General features: G+C 42.6%; 1 non-coding gene across 1 annotated transcript; it reads left to right on the top strand.

Annotated features, from left to right (window-relative positions):
- Positions 1-7571: 7571 nt before the first annotated feature.
- LOC102939621 lies at positions 7572-17318 on the top strand. The gene is made up of 3 exons (XR_006291163.1): positions 7572-8056; positions 16691-16756; positions 17255-17318. It is a non-coding gene; the product is annotated as an uncharacterized LOC102939621 (transcript).
- Positions 17319-21280: the final 3962 nt, after the last annotated feature.

Below are 21280 nucleotides of genomic sequence, written 5' to 3'. Positions count from 1 at the left end.
GAAAAGAGAGTAAAAAAGTTAACTCTGCAGAGGCTGGAGGGAATTAAGCAGCTAAAGTTTGTGAAAATGTTAAAAAGGAAAAGTGTTAGAGAAAGAGCATTCTTGGTTTCTTTGCAGCCATTCTGAAGGAAAAATGGGCCCTTTTCCAAAGGAATGTCTGTAAATTAGCCAGGCAAAAATAAATTATCTGATTAAAATCATTTGACTGGACAATTTAGTCAAATTTGCTAAAAGAACATAAGGGGGTTCTATTGGAACTTAACTGCCTCAAATGTATAAAGGGAATATAAGATGTAAAAAACAGAGCAGTGTGGAAGGGATGTTAAGGAAAAGAAAATGTGTATGTATCTATCTGTGTGTGTGTAAATATGTAAAGTTCTAAGGACCAATTGGTTTTGTTTTTGTTTTAAATAATGCCACTAAAAATTCATTTGACTTTTTAATTCAAAGTTGCAAAACTGACAGAGGTAATTTTTGCTAGACACAGGTAATTAGTGTTGTCTGGCTTTGGGATTTGGCATTTAACCTTTAAAAGATTAAAGCTTTACAAAATTTAAAATGTTTTTAAGTTGTGGCTGCAGCAGGGCAGTCAAAGTCAGGAGAATAGAAAAAAAAAATTTGGATTCTTTTTGTTTGTTTGGTTGGTTTTTGTTTGTTTGTTTTTGTAACAAAATAGCAGATGGGAGCTGTAGTAAAAAAATAAATAAATAAGAAATTTTAAAAAAAGACAGTGCCCCTCTGAAGCAACAGCAGGGGTGAGGTGCACAAAACAAAAAGAAGCAATGTCAGAAACACCGAGTCTTAAAATGGCTCTGAGTAATCAGACTGTCACTTTGATAAAGGTACATGAAAACTCTGTAAGCAAAAAAAAAAAAAAAAAATAGTTACACCTTATGTAAAAATTGATATGGATAATGTTATAGAAGTTAAACTATGGAAGGAATGTGCATTTGCCCCAGAACATGTGCAGGGTATATTGTAGAAGGGGCAAAAGAAATGCAAACATACCATGCTACTTAATTAAAATGCTATTAGGGCTCCAAAGGGAGCCACAATAGGTTGGGTTTTCTTTTTCAGATTGCTGTGTGTTTTGGAAGCAGAAGTTAAAAGTAATCAAAACTCTGGTGAAAGTTGATTGTGTCCCTTTTAAGATAGAGTCTCTGAGCTGCTGATGGCTTTAAATCCAAAAGCAGGAAGTGTCTGTGAAAATGCAAATTACCTAAATGATAAAGGAAGGAAAGAATTAGCAGCACAAAGGAGCTGCAGCTAAAGGACATACCTGGTCAGCAAACAAATTGTCTAAATAAAAGGCACAGTATAACAAGATAATTTTAATAAATTTAATGATAATAAGTACCCCTGTAACAACGTATAGTGTGTATGATTTTTGGAAAAATCCTTTAAGGTCATATGGTAATGATGCTTCTCATCTATTACCTGTAAATAAACTTAAAGCTTAACACAGCAGGAAAAACGTTATAAACTTGGTCTGCTGTATAAGAAGGAAAACTGAGGTACTTCCCCCCCTCATGAATTTAATGACTAAACGGTGGGATAATTTCCCCATAACCCTTAAAAGACAAGCCATTGGAACCTGGCCTGCCTATAGAACAAAACAGGAAAATGTGGGGGAAATTCCTCTGTTTTGCCTGCAATCAGCAAGGGTATTTGTAAAAGAAATATTTTAAGCAATAATCTGCCACCCCAAAAGGGGTAGAAACATGTTCTTTTTGTCTTTCAGAAAATCAGGAAAAGCTGATGCCAGCTGAAGAGCAACCCAATACCATGAATCTACTGTCACAATAGAAATTGTGTTTTGTGTTCTGTTTTGTCTTGTCTTGTTGCTAGCACTGTTGTGTGTTTAAAAAAAAAAATACTGAAGACCTGCAGGTACTTAAAAATAAATTAAGCTCTCTGTCCCAGGTACAGGACAGCCTGATACAAAAACAAGTACATGCCAATGTAGACTTGGTTCAAATTGGTCTGGGTAACCTAAAAGCCCGATGGAATCTTTGGAAATGGCTTAATACTACCACATAGCTTATGCATAAGAAAAAATTTAGAAATAGGAAACTACACAGCCATAGCTATGGGATGCACTGAAATGCAGATACTTGCACTAGCTACTTTGGAACACAAAATGTTTTGGGTCATATTGGGAAATATTAAGGGTTTGAGGCATTTGTTAAAACAAAGAAAGAGATCATTGTTTGACACTTATCAATATGAATGGATGCAATACGTTTCCAGTATTGTAAAACCAGACTTGTTAATGGGAGAAATTGTTGTCAAAATTGCACACCAACAGTCCCTGGAGGCAAAGGTATTGAAGGTTAGCCCACTCCCCATAATACACATGGGATCCTTCTGGCTACCCTGGACCTAAAGCCAGTGGGCTGGGGAGGGAGGGAAGCTATTGGACACTAGAGGTTCTACCGAATGGACTCCTCAAAAGTGGGTGTGCCTCACCTTGCCTGTTGCCCCAGAACCCTGCAGTAAAGATACATCACTAGGACCATGTATGTGGGATGAATTGGAATCACAAACTCAAATTGCCTCACAGTACCTTCTCTTGAAGAGGCTACATAGAAAGTGACACTGACGATTATAAATATTAGTGTCAAAAGGGGGATTATGTTGGATCATATTAAAGAAGTTCTGTATTAAAATCACAAATGAGTTTGATTCCCCATAGTTTAAATTCCACTAATTAAGAGGTCTCTTGGATTTTGGTACTGTTTCTCTCCCTCTATGTGTGAAACTTGCAAGCTGCTAATTGTGTTAGTACATTCTAAGACAGAGTCTGCTCTCAAAGCAATTCTTTGTAACAACAACTACTTACACAGAGAGAGACTCAAAGCAATACTCTGTAACAATGGAAACAGTGCCCAGAGACTCCCTGCCCTTTTGTTGTATTCATCTCGCTTTGTTAACAATTTTTTCTTATTATTTGTTAACAATTGTGATTAAAATAGAGATAGAGGATGTATGTGGATGGATGCTTGGTGTGGATAATAACTGAATGATCAGGGAGGTGCCAGCCTAAGAATCCAGTGTCCATCGGCTGAAGAAGGCGTCAAGTGGAAATAACCAGAGGACCCCCGAAGGGCAGACTGGAATCCACCCAACAGCCTCAAGAATGGGAGAACCAAAGAACAAGATAACATCTGGCAGCACGGAGCTGTCAGGAATGTGCCATCTGCTGATTGATTCAGCAACAGCATGATGAAGCAATTCCCATAGACTGGCATAGGAAGAAATTCCTATAAAAATGGACTCTAGGAAGTGAGAGCTTAGGGGTCTGATTCTGCAAACCAACTTCCAGGAGCATCAGATGTGCATCTGACACGGACTTGGCTCCACTCTCGTGTACAGGCTACCTGGCCAGTACTCTGTCACGAGCAACTTCTAGGCTGGTAACTATAACCCCTATGCAGAACTGGAATGAATGAATGAATGAATATATATATATATATATATATATATATATATATATATATATATATATATATATATATATATATATATATATATAGTTAAGTAAGGAATAAGTAACAATACAACAGTGTGAGTTTTATATATATTTCTTTTTATTATTATATTTATAATAAATGTGGCATTTTGCCTTGTCCCTTTAATAAGATCCTACTAGTTTTTATTTTATTGGTATAACACAGCTCTCCTCCCAGGACCGGTTTGCTCTGCAGGCTGCTTCTTTGACTCTGCTCCCAGCTTGCCTCCCAGGGCAAGTCTGCTCTCTCTGGGCTGTGCCTCTGGCTTTGGGGCTGCAGCTCTGCTCCCAGCACAGGGTCTGCTCTTTCTGGGCTGCTTTTCTGGTCCCTCTTGATCTGGCACAGCTCTGCTCCCCAGCTCAGCTTGGGCCCCTGCTTTCCCTTAGCTCGGCCCCACTCTGTCTGACCCAAGCAAATCCAGCTCACACAGAGGAGGACGGGACCTCCCTGGCCTCCTGACTCCCTGATTAGCCTGCCTGCCCTGTCATTCAGGCTGACCTGGAAAATTGGCCTCTCCCAATTGTTCTTGGAGACTGTCAGTCTCAGGGTCCTGGTTTCCCATCGACCCTTCCCCCTGTTAGTACTGGGAGTTAGAACTAAAAAACCCCCACTGAATGTTAGTAAGGGGGCAAGAGTCCCCTTATACCTGAAACTTTTTGCTTTCAATTAATTGTCCGTTTCTGACAGGAGTAACGTTCTTTTGGGAAACTTCCAACCAGCTCTCGTGACCTCAGTCTTTTAATTTGAAGGAAGAAGTAAACCTGGAGCCACTGTAGTGCAAGGGATTGGGGAGTGTAGGAGGAAGAAAGAAGTCTGTGGGAACACAGGGGGGAGAAGAGATGCTGGGAAGCAGATGGCAGCACTTTGATGAGAGGAAGAGCCTAAGAAGCTAGATGTGTTTATTGTAACAAGGGTGTAGAGGCACAGGGAGGTGAGAATGGTGGTATTACAAGACTGGACAGAGACTGGCAAGTGGGTACATTTTAGCAGAGGAGAGGCACTAACAGGGAGGTAGGAAAGACTTCCTCTTCAGTTTTTTCACAGATTGCCTGTTTTTGTAGACCAGTGACAGGCACCATATAAGAATCTTGTTAAATTTAGTTGTTCTTGTTCAATTTAAGTTTCAGGAAAGACCTGAGAGGGAAGGGTAAGTAGGCAACTTCTAATTGCAAGGGGGAAAGGAAGCATTTTTCTTGAGCAGGTGCAGCACTGCTCTCCTTGTGCAGTAATATCATTCTGCCCAAGTGGTGATTAAGCATGAACTGTTTCAAATTATTTTCCGAACATTTTGTGCACCAGAAATACTAGAAGGTTAGATCAGGACACGTTTGCTGAGGCAAATACTTTCTCTATGTGCAAGCATCAGGAAAGGGCCTTCTTTCATGCAACCCACAGAAATATGGAATGCAACTAGCCTCCCAATTTAGCTTGAAGTGATTCACCAAAAAACAAACAAACAAACAAACCCCACTTTTTGTTCTATTCAGATTGAATGTTCTATTGCTGCCACAAAATATTCTCCTCCGCCGCCCTAGTTGCCTCACCAAATGGAAATTCTATATTTGGTTCAGAAATATATGAATATGTGACTGCAGAGCCATTGGCCATTATCTTTGAAAACTGATGGCGATCCGGGGAAGTCCCAGACGACTGGAAAAAGGCTAATGTAGTGCCCATCTTTAAAAAAGGGAAGAAGGAGGATCCTGGGAACTACAGGCCAGTCAGCCTCACCTCGGTCCCCGGAAAAATCATGGAGCAGGTCCTCAAGGAATTAATTCTGAAGCACTTAGAGGAGAGGAAAGGGATCAGGAACAGTCAACATGGATTCACCAAGGGCAAGTCGTGCCTGACTAATCTAATTGCCTTCTATGATGAGATAACTGGCTCTGTGGACAAGGGGAGAGTGGTGGACATGTTGTTCCTTGACTTTAGCAAAGCTTTTGACATGGTCTCCCACAGTATTCTTGCCAGCAAGTTAAAGAAGTATGGGCTGGATGAATGGACTATAAGGTGGATAGACAGTTGGCTAGATTGTTGGGCTCAACGGGTAGTGATCAATGGCTCCATGTCTAGTTGGCAGCCGGTATCAAGTGGAGTGCCCCAACGGTTGGTCCTCGGGCCGGTTTTGTTCAATATCTTCATAAATGATCTGGAGGATGGTGTGGATTGCACCCTCAGCAAGTTTGCAGATGACACTAAACGGGGAAGAGAGGTAGATACGCTGGAGGGTAGGGATAGGATACAGAGGGACCTAAACAAATTGGAGGATTGGGCCAAAAGAAATCTGATGAGGTTCATCAAGGACAAGTGCAGAGTCTGCACTTAAGACGGAAGAACCCCATGCACCGCTACAGACTAGGGACCGAATGGCTCGGCAGCAGTTCTGCAGTAAAGGACCAAGGGGTTACAGTGGACGAGACGCTGGATATGAATCAACAGTGTGCCCTTGTTGCCAAGAAGGCCAATGGCATTTTGGGATGTATAAGTAGGGGCATTGCCAGCAGATCGAGGGACGTGATCGTTCCCCTCTATTCGACATTGGTGAGGCCTCATCTGGAGTACTGTGTCCAGTTTTGGGCCCCACACTACAAGAAGGATGTGGAAAAATTGGAAAACGTCCAGCGGAGGGCAACAAAAATGATTAGGGGACTGGAATACATGACTTATGAGGAGAGGCTGAGGGAACTGGGATTGTTTAGTCTGCGGAAGAGAAGAATGAGGGGGGATTTGATAGCTGCTTTCAGCTACCTGAAAGGGGGTTCCAAAGAGGATGGATCTAGACTGTTCTCAGTGGTAGCGGATGACAGAACAAGCAGTAATGGTCTCAAGTTGCAGTGTGGGAGGTTTAGGTTGGATATTAGAAAAAACTTTTTCACTAGGAGGGTGGTGAAACACTGGAATGCGTTACCTAGGGAGGTGGTGGAATCTCCTTCCTTAGATATTTTTAAGGTCAGGCTTGACAAAGCCCTGGCTGGGATGATTTACTTGGGGATTGGTCCTGCTTTGAGCAGGGGGTTGGACTAGATGACCTCCTGAGGTCCCTTCCAACCCTGATATTCTATGATTCTATGAATGCAGGGAATGTGAACAGAGTGATGTCAGAGGTATAATTTCCCCCAGGATACTCTGGTTCTATGGTGGCAGAAAAGACGTGCTCCTACAGTATAACTTTGGTCTCCAGTTCAGTTACTGCTGTTATTAACAGTTCAGAAAGGCAGCAAGAGGTAGGGTGAAATGGGGCGGTCCAATTCTGCTCTCACTTATGGCTGTCGAGGACTCGAACCCCAGATGGCATGGTTCGTTGTCTGACTGGAGAGAGACCAGCAACACCAGCAAGGACCGAACACAAAGCTCTTTACTGAAGAGTGCACACAACAATAGAGAGCAGCCCGTCTCCAAAGAGAACCAGCAGCCTCTAAGTAAAACTAATAGGTTTTTATAGACAGTCCCATCGCGTCACAGATTTATTCATAAAGCAGCCCACCGCTCCCCTATATTAGTTAAAATCCTCTTTCTCTATTATGCATGCACTTCTACCCCCTTATTGTAGATAACTTTTAGCAAATTGTAATGCTTCACTAACTTTCTTATCGGTATGGGTGTCAACCAGGAGATGAGGAGTTAAGAACAGACATAACACAAGAACAGGGAGTGGAAAACAGTGCCTCCGTATCTCAACAAACTGTTCCCAGAACATTTGGTACAAAAATGCAGGAATGCAGGCCTCCCCTTTTTTCTTACTCCCTGCAACTTAAACAAGTATTCTTTCATTCTATTTATCTCATTCAGGGACTTTCCCAGCAACCTTTATTGGCCTGACTTTGGTTCGGTTGGCATAACTGCTTCATATTTAATTTTTCTCACCTAACATGGCCATACAACCTCTTGGAAGTCAGTGGGCCAAATTCAGCACAGGTGCAACTCCACTGACTTCTCTGGAGTTGTGCCTGTTTATGTCATAGCTGAATTTGGCCCATTTACTTTAATGGAGTTGCATGTTTGTTACTGATAACAAAATTTGGCTCTCATATGTGAATTATATAAAGCAATGATAAACTCTAATTGTTTGGTTCTTCTTAACCCACATTTAGCACATCTATTTAGCACCTTTAATGCCAAAGCACTGGCAGCTGCCAGGTCCATCGCAGAGACAGAGAAGTAAGAACACAGAAGTGGCTTTGATCCTGCAAAATTCTGAATACTCTGGCCTGATCCAGTAAAGTATTTAAGCCTATGCTTGAAGTTAAGTATGTGTGTAGTCCTATTAAAGTCAATAAAACATTGAGCATGTGTTGAAGTGTTTTGCTAGATCGGGCCAGAGTGCTTAGTACCTTGCAGGCTCAAGCCCACTTACAGCATCTGTGAAGGGTGGGGCTTTAAAGTTAGTTTCTTTTACTGCAGTCCAGGAGGTAGGATCACCTTTGTTTCCTGTAATTTACAACCTGGTCTGTTACAGTAAGTGCTGCAGCAGTCAGAAGGAATGGATTTGAAGCTAGTCACTCTCTTTGCTGCTCTTGCATTTGTGGTTGTCCAAACATCTGAGGGTAAGTCGTCCTGTACATTATTTATTTGCTACATTTATAATAGGTTTCTCTTAAAAAAAAAAAACAAAAAAAAATCAACCATAAGGCAAAGCGTCTCTGTGTGGAATTTGAGCTGTTTTAGATCCATAACACTGTGAGTAATTGGAGATTATCACTTTTGGTTTTTATTTCTGTACAGAAAACTGGGAGAACTTTAAGTGTGACATCCTGACTCCACTGCCATCAGTGGCAAAACTCCCCTTCATGCATCTGAAGAAGTGAGGTTTTTACCCACGAAAGCTTATGCTCAAATAAATCTGTTAGTCTTTAAGGTGCCACCGGACTCCTTGTTTTTTTTGTGGATACAGACTAACACGGCTACCCCCTGATACAAAACTCCCCTTGACTTCATTGGGGGTAGGATTTCACTCTAAATGTTTTAGCTAATTACTATTTGTCAAATCAAGGGCAGTTGGATATTTAGACTGGGAAACTTTTTGTAAAATGGTTTAAACAAGGAAATGCCAGGTCTTTAGAAAGGATCAGTACAACAAGGTATTTGCCACAATAAATGTTACCATTTTAACTGCACTTTGGAGCAATTGGGACAATTCATCTGAATGAAGTTACTCACATGCAGGAGGGTCTCTAGGACACTTTACCTGCAGACTTCACTAGCACTCTCTAAAGTCATGTATACTGTGCATGGTTGGTGCCATGTTTATGTAGGATTTTATAGCTAAAATGTAGAAAAACTTATTTACACCTTCTCACATTTTAACTGTAGCAAATTGCACAACAGATTAAATCTCCCATTTTTGCATCATGCTTACTGACAGCTGTGCTAGGTGCATACATGAGTTGGGTCCACATACTTTGTTTGAATTTCTCGTCCTTATAGTCAATATTTTATTGTTTTCCTTGTAATTTTATATTACAAAATAATCTTGTTAAACTGTGATGTTAAAATCTTTACCAAATTCAGGAGGAGATCCAAGAACCTGATCCTGTGAAATACTGAGTGTTTTCAACTCCCATTGACTTCAGCGAGAGTAGAGTTTCAAACAGCAGTCCATCAAATCACACTACAGAACTTTTAGTGTGTGGTAGCAGGCTCACACAGCCAGTTAGTGCCCAGCAAGCTAGGGCATTGCAGATTTATACCCTGGTTTGCTGTGCACTAACTGTGTATAGACAAGCCCTCAGCACCTTGCAGGATCATGCCACAAGTGGGTAAAATGTGCCTTAAATTCTACCCTACCAAAATGGCCTCTGCACCTGTTGGACGGTACAGGCTTGTGTGAGCTGTAATCTGGGTGTACTTGCTGGGCATGCATGTGCTTGCACGCTAGGGGGTAGGGTGTTCAAATAAGGCATCGAGAGAGTTTTCTTAAATTTATTCTTTTATTCTGTATACCAGATGGATCAGTATGTATGAGACAAATAATTAGGTGACTAAGACAAACACACTGCATTTAACAGCAAAACAATAATTAAAGGCAGATTGTCATGAAGTCTAGCAAACATACTAGCCCATTTTGGAACTAGAGAATACAGTAGGAGTTTTATGGGCTTTGGCCAAATTCTGCCTCTGCTACACCCCATTTACTTTAGAGGTGTGGCAGAAATGTAAGAATAAGACCTGGTTCTTAATATTCAATTTTATGTGGGTTTCTTTTCGTTGTGGTTTTCTGTATATTTGACCTCTGTTTAATGGCATATACGAGAGCCCTCTGGTGGCCAAAATTATACCTGTGAATTCTCATGAACCAAGGTAGCCTAATGGATAAGGAATCTCCAAAGTATTTCAAAGGTAGTGGATTAAGATTTGGTTTATTTAATTTCAGGTTGAAGAAGTGCTCGTTGTGTCTTTTGGGTATTCTGGGGTGCAATTTAGGACACTGGTTGTATTGCCCCAGCCAAAGGAAGAGACATTTGGGGGACTATTACTTGCTAAGGATTAGGAAATGCATGATGAATGGTAAAGGCTTGGAACAATAACTAATTTTTAATTAAGATACAAAAAAGAAAAAAGTTTAAAAAATCGTGTAAATGAGAACTACCTCTCCACCCCCTCAAATATATTGAAAATAGGAAAGGGTTAAAAATAAGTGGTAAGGGTTTACTACCAAACTGCCAGTCATAAAGCAATGTGAGTGAGTTAAGCAAGTAAAGTTAAGCAAATGGTAATAAACATGAATGGGCAGTATAAAAAAGGGCAAGGGAGGAGAATTATATTTCAAACTAGAAATTACTTAAGGGACCCTGTATGTTTTTAATTAGGGCCAGATCCTGAAAACACTTAATCAACTGAGTTAATTGTAATGCAAGTAGATCACGCAAACACCTACTTGTACCAAATGTGCTGTTTATAGTCTCATTGTCCCATAGTAAGTCATATTCAGTAGTCAGTGTTTGCAGGATCAGATTGTAACCTCCCCAGGGTAGGGATGGGTCTCCATATGTGTTTGCAAGAACTTTAGCACATTTGGGGCACCGCAAAAATTAAATCACTTTTCTAAAGCAAAAATTTAGAAGCAACCTCTGAACAAAAACATATCACATGTGAAAATGCTTGCCCGGGCAAAAAGTAGCTCAATCACATAAAGAAGTGGGATCTGCAAAAAGAGGTAGATCAGGGGTTATGTATTTAAAGATAAAATTGGGGGGCGGGTTGGTTCCCACTGCTATGGCTTTACTGGGGTCGCACAGGGAGATCTGCCACGGTCCAACCAGAGTTTTGAAGGAGATGTGGGTTTTTTTCTCCTCTTTTGCTTCTATATTTTGACCTACTGTTTAGTTTCCTCCATGCTTTTCTCTTCCTCCTTCTTTACCCTCACCCCTTCGGTGGTACTTATCTTTCTCCTCCTTCATCACATGACCCACCCAGAAACGTGGCTTCTTGACAGCAGCTGGAGGGTGGCCAGAGCTGGGAAGCTATTGCTTCTTCCTTTGTTGTTATCCCCTGGAAAATGTGCTGAATTCCAGTTGGTAATTCCAGCAAGACTTCAGAACAAGAAATCCTCCCTCAGTGGCTTTCAGCGTCTGTCAGAGATGGGTGAAGATTGACCACAGGTACTGATGGGCTTGAAGCCAATGGCCCAGCATCTCAGTGGGTTTTGCTGCCATGGGAAAGGCCAGGAAATATTGCTTTGGAACCGGATGGTGCAAAATCCCTGTGATTTTCCAGCAAATTTTGGGATGTAGATGTGGTTGAAGGGCTCCTTGCTCCTCCATGGGGCTGGCATCCTAAGTCAGGAGCTCTGTATGGTGGGGAACTGCATAGAATTTCTCATATAGCCCTCTGGTGGAGTCTTCTGCATGACTGGATGATTCAGCTCTTTATAAATAAAGGGAACAAAGCCTCTAACAAACAACTGAGGTCTCCTTGGTGAAAGTCCCCAGGCAGAAGGAAGGATCAACATAGATAATATCTGTAGAAATAATGACACCAACAGGGCGATGTCTCTTGTGACAGAGAGGAGGCAAGAAGCTGGGGATTTGCCACTGCAGCTGCTAGTCCCACACATCCACTAGCTCTAGCTTGCTGGCTGAGGAATGCAGCGTGTGGCAGTGTTACCACACTGAGTCTAAATCCTGGCCTGGATGAAGCAGTAATGGAATGGATTGCTGTCTGTGCTGCTGACAGCAACCAAGGCAGGCAAAACATGGTAGGGGGAGGAGGGAGAAATGCCTGTCGGAATGAAAAAGGCCAGGCCAAACTGCAGTTTTCTTTTAGCAACAATTGGACTAGACTGAGCCAAAAATCACACTTAAGGTCAAGTCTGTGGCAGGTCCTGCCTGGGTGCATGAAGAAGAGGGTACAAGTCTCTCTGCTAGTGCAGCCACGGGCACTAGCCATCCTATAGGGGTGGGATGAGGACAACGTCTTGGCCTTACTCCTTACTCTCGCAGTCCAACAAACCTTGGAAGGGAAGAAGTGTGCATTGCATCCTTTCAAGGGGGTGTTGCTACTGCACCACTATGCTCCTCCCCACCACATCAGGAGGAATCCATCAGAATTCCTCCTAGGGCTTCTTCTGAACCAGTGTGGACCATGGGGTGCAGAAAGCACAGTGTGACCCCAATAGTTCAAGGGCCAGATCCTTAGCTGGTGTAAGTCAGTATAGCTCCACTGATGAAGCAGAGGATCTAACCCTAAATCTTCAATTCAGCATTCCCACTCAGATTAACTGCAGAAGATGATCCTCTTTAATCCTGAAGGACTCGGAGGAGTTCTGAATGAATGCTGCAAGTGGATCCCTCTTCAAGAAGATCTAGTATTGTCCTGAAAACAAATGCAGCATTTGAATGGAAATAGCAACGGAAACTCAGCTTGGAAAACAAATGACTTGAGTAGGACAAGGAACATGGGAAAATATGAGAATTTACTGACCCCGTTTAGGAAAAACAGTTTCAGCACTCAGGTTTCAGAGTAGCAGCCGTGTTAGTCTGTATTCGCAAAAAGAAAAGGAGTACTCGTGGCACCTTAGAGGCTAACAAATTTATTTGAGCATAAGCTTTTGTGAGCTACAGCTCACTTCATCGGATGCATCATTCATGCATCCGATGAAGTGAGCTGTAGCTCACGAAAGCTTATGCTCAAATAAATTTGTTAGTCTCTAAGGTGCCACAAGCACTCCTTTTCTTTCAGCACTCAGTTGCACATTGGAAGATACTAGTTACCAAATTTGCCTTTGCCAATTCAGATTGTGAAAGTCATAGCCTCATTTTCTGAAGTAGAGGGAATCCCAATTCTGTTCTTTATTTGTGATCAGTTTCAAACTGTTATGGGAATAACATCATCTTTGTATGGAACAAAATAAAGTTTTGTGTGAAAGTGACAGATTACTTTCAATTTCTGCCCCCCACTCCCCCGCCCCCCCAATGTAAGCACTAATTACCATTACCTTACTTTAGACCTTAGTTCTTCCTGTACCACTGTCACATTGGTCCAGTTCCTCCTTTGATTATTGTGGTACTTACTAATTGTGGTATTCCTTCCCAGGTGACGCCAGTGCATTCAATCTCCTCTGTCACTGTCTTCTGCAAGTTCTTCCTTGGCCTTCCTCACTTTCTCTTTCCTCCCTCGAGCACCCAATGCAATGCTTGCTTAGCATGTCTTCCATCTTCTATACAGTGTACATGGCCCAACCACTTGAGCCTTCTTTCTTTGATATTTTCTAACATGTCCTGTTCTGCTAGCCTAGGGTGCTATTTAGGGTGGGTGGAGGGTGAGTATCTGCCCCCTCTGAGTTTCGTACCAGAGGTCTGCTCACGGCACACACCCCAGCCCCAGATGGCGCTCCTACCTGCAGCGCCGTGCAGCCAGCTCCCCTCCTCCAGGAGCTGGGTTCTCCAGCTATGGCTCCCACGGTCAGCTTCCTCTGCTGTGCTAGCTCAACCATCCCGCCCCCTTGTCTGGCTCTACCAATCAGCAGCTGAGATGACTTAACCAGTCTGGGGCAAAGAAAAGGGGGTCAGCCCCTGGGAGGGGTAGTGAGCAGGGCCTCTGAGGGTGGGGCAGACAAGAAAGGGGTCAGTCAGGGTGGGAGGGGGGAACACAGGGTCCCCAGTGGTGGTGGGAGGAACATATGATACCCTGTGGTGGGAGTGAATGGGGGAGAGTACAGGGTCCCCAGTGGTGGTAGTTGGGGGAAGAAGCAGAGGGTCCCCACAGGTGGTAGGAGAAGCAGAAGGAGGACAGGGTTCCCCGTGGTGACGGTGGGAAGGAGAGGGGGAGCACTAGCGGAGGTGTGTGTTGGAGCCTGGGGGAGGGGCAGTGGGTTGGGAAGGGGAAGCTAATCACCAGGAGAAGGGAGAGGTAAGGGCATAGGGTTGTCCCCTGAGGGAAGGGGCAGTGCATAAGAGAGGAGCAGCTGAGGGGGAACAGTCCCTGGGGCAAGGATCCTGAGGGCGGGGGAGCTGAAGAAGGGTGGGGAGCTAGGTGCAGCTAAGTGGGTCTTAGACAGACCCTTCTGGTCCAGAGCCATCATGTCCACTAATGGTTGCAGCTTCAAGGACAGCTGTCTCATTCTCCTCTTCACAATTTGGAACATAAGACATTTAATACACAACAGTAATTGCCGGGGGAAGCAGATTTTATTTATTTATCTCTACTAAAGATAGTGTACAAAGTACCAAACTTGTGTTTCTGATTCTGTGTTAAGGCTCCAAAACGGATACCTCAAGGCTTGGAATTGGGAATGTTTTGCTGTATTATCTCCTGATTTTTCCAGACTTACATATAAACTTAAAATGCGGCTTTATTTGGTGTTTGTATATATTTTGCTCTCTTACTAGAGGAATTAGATACAGTGCACCTGTCAGCTAACTTCTAAGTTGTTATACTCAAAAAAACCAACCAACCAAACAAACAAAAACACGATAGAGTTTTCAGGTGTCTAAGTAACTTCTGGAATCATGGTTAAAGTTGGCCCTCCTCCCCCCCGTGGCTTCCTCCCCCGAAAACCCTGAAATAGTGCCGCTGCTGTCAGCTCCCTTATTTTTATATTTGTTGTTTTTGTCTTTTCATGAACTGTGTAATATCTTCCTCAGCCATCTGTGATGGGCAGCCTCCACTGTCTTTTTGTTAGCCATTGTCATTGGCCAAGTCTCTGCTCAGTGCAGTAGCATGCTCAATACAAGTGTATGGTATAATCTGACCTATATTATCATTATCCTTGCTTTAGGGCAAAATACACCAACACATCCAAAGAGCAAGAAAATGATTGAGGACATTTTTTATTGTATTTTAACAAAGATTCAATGAGCACTTTTACTGACAGATTCTACACGTCCATAAGAAATTCCCATTATATCCCCAACAGATAAATATACAACACTTTCAACTGAATCACATTCTAATGTAAAACCTTAACTCTGACCTCAGCAACATTAACATATTTACATACTGTACTAGTTCATGTTTGATCTCTTGTGTGCTCATGGGAAAAGCACAGGGGCAGAGTTAAGGTTTGGCATTGTAACATAAATTAGACGTATGTTGTTTTTAACGTGTTTTTACCTATTGGAGGTGGAAGTTCCTTGCAAAAGTGGTGATGAAGTTTCCCTCAGCTTGTTATCGCCTTATTTTTATGTGGGTGTGTTTTGCCCTCAACAACTGTAACTGGTGCATAATAAAGTTCTTTTCACAGAAGAATTTATTGGATTTTAAATAGGGGCTGCATAGTATAGGGAAGTGCAATACAGGGGTGGATGTTATGGCAGACCAGGTAAGTGATGATGTTGTGGAGTGGTAGGCAGGTAGAGGTATGGGGAGATATGTGATCATCTAGTGGAGAGAATGGAGTGAAGGAGGCTAGAAGGCCATCTATGTTCCCGTGTAATGGGTATAGTCCCTTTAAGGTAAGAGGCAGTCATGTGAGAAGCCAGATACCCCGTTCCATGTGTCCAGGGAGGCAGATGCAGGCCAGAAAATAACTGAAGCAGTAATTGGGAGAGAAGTAGATGGCCCTGGGGAGCAGACAATGTGTGGGAGATAGAAGATATAAAGCCATCCCTGATCGGTGTTCCTTAAAGGCCTGGTAGGGCAAGGCTCCACTCTGCCAGCCAGCACAGACTGCTGTTTGGAGATAGTAGACCCTCCTGGGAAGGATTAAGAGACTGACTAGATGACTGTGCAGGGGAATCAAAAGGAAGCTCCAAGCCCAGTCAGAGACAGTGGCTGGAGGAAAGAAGTCAACCAATGCAGCCCAGGAAGGAGGGCTGTGCAACCTCTAAACTGGAAGGGTGAATTATGAGCCAGGGAGGCCAGAATTCAAAGCCATGGTTCCAAGGAGGACTGTGGGACCCTAAACCTTGTGAGTGAGCAGAAAGAAATCTTGAGGGGAGCTGAATGATATTGAATAAACGGGACCCCAGGAGAAGGGAAGGGAAGTATATTCCCCAAGTCCAAGCAGGCCATAATGGGGCGTTTTACATGTCCTCTCTATGTTTCCCAATCTCCTCTTATTCCCCTGAACACTTTTCAGTGCCCCTTCTCCCTTCAATCTCCGCATTAGAGGGAAATACTGGGGAGGATGTGGGGGGGGGGGGCATACAGGCTTACCCCAGTACTGCACCCTCTCAGTCATAACTCCAGGATATATCTTCTTGGGGGAAGAACGCATGCTTCACCTTCCCATCAACAAGCCTCTTCTGACTCTTTAGATGGTTTGTCAGCAAGGGAAGCTGTTGGCAGAGAGATAAGGAGAGTAGCTGCAGAAGGTGGCTCCAGAGCTGAGAGCCAAGCTTCATTCCTGGGGCTTCAAGCCCTCGAAAGAAGTTGTACTAGCAGTGGGCAGCCTCAAAGACTGAAAGTATTGATCCTGATTTGCCTCTGCAAGACCAGTTTTAAAATCAGACCCAAACGGTCATTAGTGATTGCTGTCACACTGTCTGGAGTGGCTCACAACAGTCAGTGCCTACCTCAGGTCAGACTGTCTAGAGCAGGGCGGACATCCAAACAGGTGGTATGGTCTATAATTAGATTTCACCTACCCAGTAACAAAAATGAACTCCTGGACCGTCCTCAGGCTCTTGCCACCCTGGCACATAGCGTTTCTAAAGTGTGACAGGGCCATTAACCAATCATTTGCATTGTGATGTTCCTTTATGGCCCATCTGATTTTGTTCTTCCTTCTCTATGGGCAGGGGGATGATTCCTGTGACTGGGTTCACAAGTCCAGAGCAAATATTTTCAAAGTTACAAAGCAAAATGTACGTATTTCCTTGTAGCATGGAATACAGACATAACAAGTGAGATTAGTGCATGCAAGCAATTTACAAGCATTTCATAGAATCTAAACACTAAATACATTCTTATAAGATTAATACCTATTTTGAACAAAACTAACATATAGGTGAGCTGGTTTGGTTTCCAGTAATGAATTTGTCAGTTCTTAGCTAACACCTATAGCCTTGGCCAGAACTGACACTTGGTTTACCAGCATCACAATTGCTTTCAGAGTTCTCCCTCCAGAAGTAAGCTATTTATTAAATCTCCCGATGATAGTATTTAAATACAAATCCACAGGGATAGTTGGAAGAAACACTATAGCTGCAGGAGTGGTGGTGGAGGTGGTGATGAGACCCAGGAGGAAGAAATACTGACTGATCACAAAGACTGCAATCTTTCACTAATCTTTGACAAGATAGGCAGCACAATGTCCCATTCATTTCAATATTGAAGACCTTTTTTCCCTTTGATTCTTTCAGCAACTCTCTTTCCGGTATCCTTTAACTGTTGCACGGAAGTATCGCACCTTGTGCCCAGAAGACTTCTAAGAAAAGTTCTAAAATTTGAAATCCAGAAAGATGATGGAGTGTGCAACATACCAGCTGTGATGTAAGTGATGTTCTGCGTGATGATATATTAAAGAGACCTTGTCAAAAGTTAAAAATTATTGGGCCTGGTTTTCTAGTGAGTATTCCAATTTTATACCAATATCACTCCATTGATTACTTTGGCATAAAAACTGATGTAACTGTGGAGAAACAGACCCTGTATATTTTAAAAACTTTCCTTCCCTGCATTACAACTTTGATTGTCAAAACTGGATTATTTTTTTAAAATCTAATTTATATTTCACCATTAATGTTTTGTTGCTTTTGCACTTCACTCAGCATGGAAAATGAGCATAAACTTATCAAATCAGATTTTCTTCTTTTTTATAGTCATTCCTACTCAGTTTCACTTTTTGCTGTCATGTACTAGCAAAATAACAATGTTTGGTTAGTAATATCCCAAGGGAGTGCTTAAAATCCAAATAAATTAAGTTAAAAATCGTGGAAACATTCCTGTTCATCTTAGGCTTTGTAAGTCTTTTGTTTTTATAACACTTGAACAGACCTGACTGCGTCACTTCATTCCCAATGCACTAATTTGCACTGTGTTTATCTTCAGCCACAGCAAAGATACTTCCCTCCTGTTCTGTACTTTTTCAGGTCAGGAGTTACTGAGTAATTATGCAATTACTGGAAGGTAAAGCTGGGCAAAACTTTTTGGATGAATGGTTTGTTCACTGAAAAATGCAGTTTTGGTTGACCCAAAACTAGTTAATTTGATATGAATTCATTGAATAGTTTTGGCCAGAAAAGGTAGGGAGGGGCTAGATTCACAAGGGGACTTAGGCACAGTTCACAAAATGGGGTGTTTGCACCCCCCGCCATCCCTTTAGTCCGCTCACCTGGGATGTGGGAGACCCAGCTTTGAATCTGTGCTCTGGAACAGGGATTTGAACCCAGGACTCCCCTCTCCCAGGTGACTGCCCTAACCACCAGGTTATTTTGGGGTAGATGTCAATCTGTGCTGTTGAAGCTGTTCTACCTCTTATAAAGAATTTACTAGTCATTGAAGCAAGGACTTGAATTTGGGTCTCCCTCTCCCAGCTGAGTGCCCTACCCACCGGATACAGGGTATTCCAGCATGGATGTCTTTCAATCTCTCCATTGAAGATGTCCTACTTGTGATAAAATACTTGAATAGTATTGGACCAGAGAGAAGTGAGAATGGCTCTGTAGGCTGGTAGTTAGGTCAATCACCTGGGATGGGGGAGACCTGGTTCAAATAGCAGTTTTAGAGCAAAGATTTGAACCTCAGCCTCTCACATCCCAGATGAGGACCCTAACTACTGGGCTAGAATGGGAGGGTGGCATCACCACCACTTTATTCTCCTGAAATGTAGTCCTTTACAAATGCCCAGAAAGAAAATATTTCAGCTCTAATGGAGTGTTGCATTTGACCCGAAATGGAGTACTTCTATTAGCCAAAAATGTCTGAGTATGGTTCAAACCAAACTGAACATTTTTTATTTTTGCAGAACTGACAGCAAACAAACCAACAGAAAAAAAAAAAATCAGATATTTGCGTAGCTCTGTTTAGAAGTAAGAAATCATGGTGATCAAAAGTTGGTCTCCCAAAACCTGAGATCAGAGTAGTTTTGTTGCTTTCAAATATGGCTAGTTACCTTTTAAGAGTTACTTCTTTTTTTTTAAAAATTGAGTTTTGCAATAGACAAAGTAACTTCTTTTTCTTCTGGCAGCCTTCATGTAAAGCACAAGAAGTTATGCGTAAGCTCACATAATAAAACCATTAAGAAATGGATGAAAAGGAACAGAATCAAAAATCGTAGAAGAAATGGAAATCTTCATTCTGGGAAGAAAAGGAACACCACAAGGAAAAATCAAATTGTGGTGAAGCAGTAGTCTGCTGAAACAACACCCAGGATGGAGTTACCTGTGAATGCTGCATTGTGTTCTCTGCAATAGACAAATGTTTGGTTAGGAATTCACATACGACTGCTCAACATTTTGCAATTACAGCTTAAAAATAGCTTTTCAAATGTCTAAATTCCCAGAGCAAGCAGTGACAGATGTCAGTTATACATATCCTTTACCACCTTTAATATGCATAATGAAAAGATCTTGTACTTTGGGAATCATCCTGGCCCGATAAAGGCAAAAGTTGATGCATTAGGAATGATAATATCTTCCTGGCCACATCTTGTGCTTTCCACTCCACTTCATCCTCTGATATCTCTGTATTCTTCAATACTTCTAATTTCCGACCCCCTCTCCTGCCTTGGCTTTCACAGTCATCCTTCTCAATCTCTGACTGCTGCTTCAACATCTCCTTAGGCAGTTTCTCCCCCTCCTCTGCTTATCTCAGGGTCCTGTCTTTGGTACTCTCCTCTTCTCTACACCTTATTCTCCTCTGCTTGCACAGATTCAGCTCCATCTTTGTGCTGCTGGCTCACAAATTGACTTCTTCTCATGTGACCTGCCTTCTCCTTCCCAGTTGGGGGAGGGATAGCTCAGTGGTTTGAGCATTGGTCTGCTAAACCCAGGGTTGGGAGTTCAATCCTTGAGGGGGCCATTTAGGGATCTGGGGCAAAAATTGGGGATTGGTGCTGCTTTGAGCAGGGGGGTTGGACTAGATGACCTTCTGAGGTCCCTTCTAACCCTGATATTCTATGATTCTATCTGACAGTTTTTCTGACATGACATATTCAGGATGGCCTGCCACCACTTCAAGTTCAAGATGACCAAAAATGACCTCTCTCCCCCCATTTCAAGCTCTCTTTGCTTCTAAACTTTCTTCATTATTGCTGGTAAAACCATTTTCCTCCCTGCTTCTCAGGCTCAAAATTATGGGGTCCAAGATTCTGCTGCAAAGATCACGTCCAGTCTCATTACTCTTTGTTTGGATCATGTTACTCCCCTCTTTAAATGCTTCCCTCAGCCCCTTCCTACCTACTGTACCAAACTTCTCATCCTTGCCATCACAGGCCTGCACCTCTTTGCCCCAGCCTACACCTTTGATCTTGTTCCTTTTGTCCCACCTCATCATTTTAGTATTGCCAGCGATACCAGCCTTGCTACACGCTACATGTCCTTCCTCCCACTGCCATCTTCCATGCTGCCTCCTGATGCGTGGAGCAGCCTTCCAGACTCAGATCACCAGGTCCTCTCCCTCCTCATTCAAAACCCTCATGAAGACTTACTACTACTTACAACCTACAAATACTAAGCTATGTCAGTCACACACACTTTCTGCCCCAACAAAATGTGAGAGAAGAAGTAATGAATGAAGGAAGGTAGAGATTTAAAATCACATAAGAGTGCAATGTTGATCAAGATATACCTACAAGAAGCCTAAAGTACCATAATGTGTTGTAACTCTTTTCTCTCTTCTCCAGTTGTTTCTGTTCTCACTGCAGCACATCTAAAATTAGACTGTTAGTTCTTTGAGGGTAGGGACTGTGTAAAGTACAAAGTAGTTTTAGTTGTTTGTATAAATAATAACAGCAAACACATGATAAAGCATGTAGGATGGTAGATACAAGAAGCAAGCAAGTCTCCCCAAAACAAAATAAAAACTGCTGTGTTTAGTGGGGGCACTAAATAACAACCCAGCTCCTTCAGCTGCTGACATGCACAATGATGGAAGAAACTGATTCACACCTGAAATAGCAATAAGTAAGAAAAAACTAAGGACTGAATCCTCAATTCAGTGCAGGTGGGGCAGCGCGGATGGAAGCTCTAGGCTACCTTTACTCTTCCTCCAGTCCTCTAGGAAGATGAGGGCTGAATCCACCTCTGGCACTATTTAGAGCAGCCCTAGCTCTAACCTATGCCTGCTAGAAAATGTTCTACTAGCCCAGGGTTCTTCTACAACCGTTGATGCACCTGGAAATGCTTCCCATTGGATACCTTCTACACCAAGGTCGGGGAGCAGGTGGA

This window comes from Chelonia mydas, chromosome 5 (assembly GCF_015237465.2).
Source record: "Chelonia mydas isolate rCheMyd1 chromosome 5, rCheMyd1.pri.v2, whole genome shotgun sequence".
In the NCBI taxonomy this organism is placed as follows: domain Eukaryota; kingdom Metazoa; phylum Chordata; order Testudines; family Cheloniidae; genus Chelonia; species Chelonia mydas.
The sequence above is the reverse complement of the archived record's forward strand: the minus strand, read 5'-3'. Positions and strand labels throughout refer to the sequence as shown.